At 37.1% G+C, this 8,419-nt stretch overlaps 1 long non-coding RNA gene across 1 annotated transcript; it reads right to left on the bottom strand.

The window, feature by feature from the left end:
• Window positions 1–2,954: 2,954 nt before the first annotated feature.
• LOC111823520 lies at window positions 2,955–7,305 on the bottom strand. Its single transcript, XR_002826550.1, has 3 exons — window positions 7,148–7,305; window positions 4,094–4,207; window positions 2,955–3,028 (listed from the first exon to the last, which is right to left on the bottom strand). It is a non-coding gene; the product is annotated as an uncharacterized LOC111823520 (long non-coding RNA).
• Between the last annotated feature and the right edge of the window lie 1,114 nt (window positions 7,306–8,419).

An 8,419-nucleotide genomic window follows, 5' to 3' on the forward strand; every position in this document is an offset into this window, starting at 1 on the left:
TTTAATTGACACCTCAAATTTCATATGTCCAAAAGCAAATTCTTGACCACTGCCCCAACCCCATCTAAATTGCTCCTCCCACTCACTGTCTTCCCTCTGCAAAAAATGGCTATTTCATTTTTCCAGTTTCTCAAATAAAGCCTAAAGATCATCCTTTAGTCCTCTTTCTTTCACACTGAACATCATGGTTGTTGGAGAATTCTGCCAAATCTGGCAGGGAAAGGGGAACTACGTTCACAATCTCACAGGTTTCATCTTTAGTATCTACTTTAAACCACCTCATCTTATATTTTTAACCTTTATTGTTGAAAGTGTTACATAGGTCCTCCTTTTTACCCCATTAACCTCTTCCAGCCCGTTCCCATACCCAGGCCCTCATCACCCCATTGTGTGTGTTTATGGGTTATGCATATATGCATAGACATTCACTGGTTGATCTCTTCCCTCCCCTGCCTTCCCTCTGAGGTTCAATAGACTGTTCATGCTTCTATGACTCTGGGTCTATTTTTTTATCATTTGTTTATTTGATTCATTATATTCCACATATGAGTGAGGTTATATACTTTTCCTCTGACTTGCTTATTTCGTTCAGCATAATACTCTCCAGGTCCATCCATGCTGTTGCAAACAGTAATAGTTCTCTCTTTTTTATTGCTGCATAGCATTCCATTGTGTAAATGTACCATAGGTTTTTTATCCACTCATCTACTAATGGGCACTTAGGCTCTTTCCAAGTCTTAGCTATTGTAAATTGCACTGCTATGGACATAGGGGTGCATATATTCTTTCTGATGAGTGTTCCAGGTTTCTTAAGATACATTCCTAGAAGTGGGATGACTGGGTCAAATGGGAGTTCCAATTTTAAATTTTTTGAGTTGATTCCATACTGTTCTCTGCAGTGTAAACCCCCTTATCTTTTGCCTGGACTACTGTACTTTACTGGGTCTCCCAGCTTCTACCTTTTCTCTACTTCAATGTATTCTTTATAACATAGTTGGAGTAACCCTTTTAAAATTCAACTTATTATGTCACTCTTAGGATCAAAACACTTAAATGACTTTCCATCAGATTTAGAATAAAAGAAAAATTCATGACTGTGTCCTGTGAGGTTCTCGAGACATGGAAATGGGCTACTTCTCCAAACTCTCCCCCAGGATCTAGGATTCCTGAATCTGAGATTCATACAGTTGGGGTGTGGGAACCTTTTGAGAAAAATATTACCTTAAAACTGCAGCTGGATTAGCTTCAAAGCAGGCCTGCCTCACTCCTTGCAGCTGCCAGCCTCTAGCCATTCCTTGAAGGGACTACACTGTCCTCATTTGAGCCCTTACCATTTATTCCTCCGGCCTCTAACTTTTTCCCCTAAGATTCCTCATGTTAGACTCCTTACTTCCTTCAAAATGACAGAGGGGAACTCTCTAATTATAGCAGAAGGACACCCATTCTCCATTCCTTCCTAACTTGCCTTTTCTTTCTTCAAGCACATATCATTACTTAATATGTGATACTATAGAACTGGTGGATTCTATTGCTTCACCCGCTAGAATTTATTCCTGATGAAAGAAGGAGCCTTTTAGCTTTGTTCACATCTCCGTTTCCATTGCTAGACCATTGTCTGAGACATAGCAGGCATTCACTGCTGAAGGAAAAAGCCTGCAAGAAACAGTGACTTGGAAGTATTCTTTTTCTCCAAAAGGGCAAGTATAACAATTTTTACTAAGTTAATTCAGGCTCCTCTAAAGAAGGTGACTTTTAAAAATCATATGGTGATAAACTTTTAAGATTACCCTAGAAAAAATTTCAGCAAGGTTAACTGCCATTTTGATTGTGATCAGGAACTTGATTCTTCCATACATCTAAGTCACACACACACACACACACACACACACACACACACACACACACGTGAATAGCTCTATCTACAAAAGACAAATATTTACACTTACTTGGCCACAAATGTTTTGAAACAGTGTAGAAAATGGATGAGGATTAGAGAGAGAAAACATGTGTATCCATTACACAAGAGAATCAGAGGTTTCAAGAGACTGAAAACTTAGAAAGGGGAGTTGGTCTCTATTACTTATACCTCTGATACTATTTTTGATTAACATCTAGGTTTCTGAAATGTGCCATTTTTGTTAACTTATACAGAGAACACCCTACTCCATAATACAACTTAGAGCAACGAGTGGCAATGATGCCTACCTGAAGTGAGTATACTAATGTAAGATCTAGAAGCAGAAATTTGCTGTTGGCTAGAATTAGGCCCTGGCTTTCTGTGAGAAGCCTGCTTTAATTCCATAAATACTTAAATTTCTCCCATCAATCTGCACCATTAGATCAAATTTATTTTAGTCCCACATCAAAAGCTTAGAAGACAACTCTGGCCCATGGGGCTCAGTTGGTTGGGTGTCATCCTGTGCAACTAAAAGTTGTCAGTTCGATTCCCGGTTCTGGCACAAGCCCAGGTTGTCGGCTCAATCCCCAGTAGGGAGCATGCAGGAGGCAGCCAATCAATATTTTGCTCTCACATTGATGTTTCTCTCTCTCTAAACATCAATTTAAAAAAAGTTTAGAAGATAGGATGTACATTTATATAGCATCAACATCTTTAGAATACATTTGTAACATGCTGGAATTGCCACAGCCAATGTTTTCAATGCACACAATCATAAGTCTTATAAGTTAAACTTTGTCATTAACAAAAGAATAGAGAAACTGGGACAGCATCAGAAATATGATGTGAGAGACCCTAAGGAGCTTATTTTGGGCGCAATTCAGTCTCATCATTGACTATGACCACAAGAAGGTTCAAGAAGCATATATGAACACTTAGAAAATCCTTGTGATTACTCTACCTCCTAATTAGGAAGAGCTTACAGATAGAATCTTCCAGAACATCAAACTCCATGATTGTCTGACACTTTCATATGTCCCTCTCCTCTCCTTTCACACCAAGTGTTATTCCACCAAACAATTATAATTCTCACTCTTCATTTATGAGTTATATTTTCATCTCATCCAGAAGCTGAGGAAAAAGAAGACAGGAATCCATAAGTAAATGCTGAATAATAAATCCATTTAATCTCTTGAGACCATCATAAATTCAACTTTTAACATATGCCTTCATAATCCTAAATTCACTGAAGGAGGAAATGAAAGATTGTAGGGAAACTCCTCAAAATTATTTCCATATAAAAACAGTCTAAATTTGTCTCAGGCTCTTTTTCATTGAAATATTTCCACTTTACCTTACCTGACATTTTTAAGGGTTACTGCAGCCTAAAAACATGCTCACTGGCCAGTGACTAATGGACTAACTTCTATTTTTTTAAGTTTTAATTTTACAAATTAAAGGCAAACATTACAATAAGATACCATTTATTCTGCAATGGTCATATGTTTGATTTTTTAAAAAAGATTTTAAAATTGATTTTGGGGGAGAGGAAGAAAGAGAATCATCAATGTGATAATGAGACATAGACTGACTGCCTCCTGTTCTCCCCAAACCAGTGACCGAGTCCCCAACCAAGGCATGTGCCCTGACCAGGAATCAAACCAGCAATGTTTCAGTACATGGGATGACACCCAACCAATTGAGCTACACTGGCCAGAGCTGGTCATATGTTTTGTACTGAGTACTAAGGATATCTCTTATTCCAGCTACCCCCCAAAAAAAAATACTTCTCTCAGAAGTTTAACATCAAATATCTTCATATCTTTGCTACACATAACAGCAATTCTTAGCAAATATCATTAAATATAAACCACTCATATACTTTTTAAATATATAAAATATTAATAATCCATAATCTGCAGAGCTATGACTTCAACAGAATGACCTTAAACACAACCCATCTTCTCTTTGATGGGCTGACTTCCTCCACTAAAACATCCAATTTTCCTTTTTACAAGGTCTCACACTCACAATCAATCACAACTGAGCACCTATAATTGGCCAGGAAACTGAGGACAGGCACTGGTACACAAAAGGCCCTCTATGAAATACAATCTTAGAATCTAGACCTGTTTAATTAAAATAAAATGTCATGAGGTCAGTGATCAAAGTATTTAAAATGAGAAATGTCCTTACTGATTCAGTACTGATGACTTTCAGAAGATGAATCTTTACATTTTCACTATCCTCATCGTTTGGATGCATGGCAAAAAGACATGACTCCAGTAAAACTTAGATGATGGCAAGCTTCTAAAAGAGTAGACAGCACATTTCTACAATGTCAGTGTAGATATCATTTTATATATCATATAAATGCCCAATATTTACATAGTCACAAAAATAAATTATTATAACATGAGGTGGTTTAATTGAAAACACTGGGGGAAAAAGAATAAAAGAGGAAATGAATGCTATTCCAGATCCTAGTTATATTCTGTTTAGAAAAAAAAGTAAATTTAATATGTTTAAGGTTTGGATATCTGAGGGAAAAGTGTTAATAAATAGGTGCTATTCTTTTTACTATGGATATACCATACTATCTATTAATAACATAGATCTTATATATACTCTTCACCCATTGAAATAAAATTTGACATACTTTTATAATAATGGAGCCTTTCCATAATTTTAAGAAGGGGTGGTCACTAAGCGTTTATTCATATTACACATCAAAAAGAAACAAAGGAAACCAAAGTGTTCCCAGGGTCATTTTCAGTCACCTCGTGCATTTCATTTGTGAAAAACTAATAGTTGATGAAAATCGGTGATGATATTTCCTCTGAGAAATCTCAAGATATCCTTTGAATGCAACATTCAAGAAAATTAAAAAAGCATAAGAGCTGATTATGGGATCAGCCAATTTTACATGTAAAAACTGCTTATTTTCAGTATCAGTTTCTATTTTCTTCTCCCAAAGGAGAGTGGACCACCTGAGAGAATTGTGATTAGGGTAGATTTGCAGATGGGGTTGATCTTTGGCCTGTGTTTCAACCCCCTCCTCCCTGCACTTTCTTACTCTGACTCCCATTCCAAACCATCCCGATTAACTTCTGCCAGACTTAACATTCCTAAAATACCAGTGCAGCATAATAGAAATAGCTCTGGAGCCAGAAAGACATTGCTTGGAATCCTGTCTCCAGCACTTACTCTATCTGTGGTTTTAAATAAATCATCTAACATTTCTGAACATCAGACTCCTTTATGAAAAGGAAGATAATATGTAAAATGAAGATCATTTTACTGCACAGTTTTCAAAATTGCAGATATGTATGTAAATTATCTTGTATGTATTAAACATCACTCTGTGTTGGCAGGTGGTGATGAAGAAGATAATAATGATGACAGTGAAGGAGGAGGAGGAGAACAGGGGAACAAAGACTCCATCTCTTCAGAAATCTGCAATTGCCCCACTGTAGAGAGGGCAAAGCTACTCTGCATTTTTAGATGCTCCACAACTCTGTCCACTCTGCCATCTATTGAGCACGAAGTCTGCTACTCACAAAGGTGTACTTTTTCATGCTCCAGTGAGGTGGATGATCCACCCCTTCCCTGCTTTATATTAATTCATGCCTCAAACCCATTGCTCCAAGTACTTTTACAAAACAAAAGAGTATTTTTCTTTTCAGTAATTACCCAAGTCCCACTAACTTCTCAAGACTCAGCACAGAAAGCTGGACTTTTCGTTAAGGTTTCTCTAAAATCTGCTGTAGAGGGAATTTTGGAAGGTTATGGCATCCTGGCAGACTTCAATTGGCCTTGTAATACCAGCAAAAGAGATAGGAAACTTCTCCAACTAGAAGTGGCCTGAGATCATTTTCAACTTTAAAGAATTATTATCATCACATTTTTGGCTCTAATAATTAGATAAAACCCTCATAAATGTCAAGGTCACACCCATCATGAGGCACCAAGGAACTCTGTTCCAGTGACCAAGCAGTTACTGAATCCAATGAAAACAAAGGAAGAATGGAAAATAGAGACCATTCCATGATCTATTATTTCACAAGAAAATTATTTGTTGACATTTTGAAAAGGAAAATAATTTACATAAAGCATTTTAGACATCATTCAATAGATTCACAGATATTTTAAATCATATTTCAAAATCACTAAACTCATACACATATTAACATAACTAGCCTTTAATCAAATGCTTTTGTAAAAGTATGGATAAAAGTCAGAATTCAAAAATATTTCATGTATATGTGAGGATATTTGACAATAAAATGATTAACAGCAAAACATTTAATCAAAGTTATAACAATACCCCATCCCACAAAAATATTAGCAAAAGTGTATTTACATGATTTTAGAAAATAGAAAAACTGGTGTTGATGTAAATAAGACTATCAAGAGAGATATCATGTGTATTTCAATGCCATGTGTTACATGCTTCTAATTACATGTTTAAGAATATATCCCTTCTATTTCTATGTAATAGACTTACTGACTCTACAGTCATTTCATAATTTATTTTTGCAAGAAACACCAGCAAATACTTCCCAATGGTTTCCAGAGATTTTTCCCCTTCAGTTCTATAATTATTTTCTATATAGTTAAACATCCCTTTCCTTTATAGAATGTACAGGGTTTCATTCTTTTATTCTATGTTCCTATTTCCTCCACACGACCCAGGTAACTTACATAAAGAAATCAATATTAGTGCTAAGTTTGAATTATTTTCTGTTATCAATGACAGGAGCTCAGCAGGAGGACTAGCAAAATTAAAATAACTCTAAGTGCATGAAGCATAAATTATGAAGGTTTACATAACAAATTTATTTTTCCCCTCTAAGAATATAGATTATTTCAAACACATTGACTAACTCATATCCACTGGGAACTACAAAACAGGGTTTTAATATCAATATGTCCTATTACGGTCTAAATTTAGAGTTTAAACTCTTACCTGAGTTTTGTTTAGTATACAGTTACTTTTTAGACAGGAAATGTACAATAAGATGTCGGGGTACATAATACCAACGGTGGGAAAATGGAAGAGGGAGGAAAGAAATCAAGTCCACTTTAAGCAGAAACTCCAAGTCCCTCTGTTTCCCAGACCTACAGTAGTTTTATTCTGCATCTTACAAGCAACTGTCCTTCCCTTTGCTCCGAGAACAACACATGCTCTGCCCCAGCAGGAAAATATAAAAATTAAATAGAAAACCACAAGGTTATTAAGCATCTTACCCTCTGGGCTTGCTGGGCTGCTTTAGCGGCTCAGTGTTACAGACACGTGTAAACAACAGAATTTCCTGCATCCCTTTCTCATCTGTATGGCTCTGGGGTCCTGGCCAACAGGATTATTTCCAGCCTTAAGGCCACTCCACACTAACTCGAAAAAGATTCCCATTGGTTGTGAAGTTTTATCAAAACCAATACCACAACACCCTCTGTGGATCACAGTGAGCTAACCAAAATGAAATCATTTCAGTGTTCCCTGACTGAGGATGGTTTTCCAACGCCTCGCATACAGCCCATTTGAAACTATGTACTGTGAGTGCAGAAGGGAGAAAACAGCCGCCCCTTCATCTGTAAGTTTATTTACTGTCTAAAACAATACTCATAACTTGTAAAGTAATAGAAAAAATAAAATTAACTGACCAAAGAAGGTGTCTGTCTGCTCAGATTACAGAAAGAAAAGGAAGTGTCACTGGTCTGATCTGATTTTTATTAGATTGTGCCCCTCCAAAAAAGAAAACAAATATGTCATGAAATATTTGAGGATACAAATCATGATGCAAAAACTGTCTGTCAAAAGCTGTGATTTCAGTCATGCTGGCAGGACTGTGAGCGGCAGTCTCCGGGACCCCCGACAAGACCTCTCTGGCCCCTTTCCCCGGGGAGTAAAGGCTGAGAGACTTCCCTGCCAGGAAGTGTTCTGATAGATAGAGTGATGGGAGGCAACAGAAAAAGAAGCTTCTCTGGGTGAAACTAACAGCACAGAATGTCCAAAGAAAAAGAGGGGGCAGAAGAAACACAATCACTATACTCCTTCTAAATAAGGAGCATGACAGCAGTATTGGAAAGTTAGGGAGTTGCTGTCTTTAAATTATTTTCTTCTTCTTCCCTTCTTAATTTGGAGGATTATTCTCAGCTGAATCAGATGTTTGCCATCTCTTTCTACTTAACACCATCCTTTCCTCCTTTCTTCCTGACGCAGCAGAGAGGGGGACCATTCTGTAGAAAGTGAACTAAGCTGCTGAGATTGCCTTCCCCCATCTTCTCAGAGAATAGGCTTAGCCACCATCCTCTCTCCCCTTTCGTTGAACTTGCCCTTTTGTCTGGATGTTCCCAGGATATTTGAAACACATAAAGTCTTGGGTAAATTTCACTTATGCCACTGAACTTCACTTTTATTTCAGTGATTTTCCTTGTTGGTACCATGCTCCTCTCCTTCATGGTCAAATGATTGAAAGAGGTCTCTGTAGCCAAGAGCCCCATTTAATCTGCCACCTACTC

This window comes from Myotis lucifugus, unplaced genomic scaffold, assembly GCF_000147115.1.
Source record: "Myotis lucifugus unplaced genomic scaffold, Myoluc2.0 scaffold_530, whole genome shotgun sequence".
Classification (NCBI taxonomy): Eukaryota; Metazoa; Chordata; class Mammalia; order Chiroptera; family Vespertilionidae; genus Myotis; species Myotis lucifugus.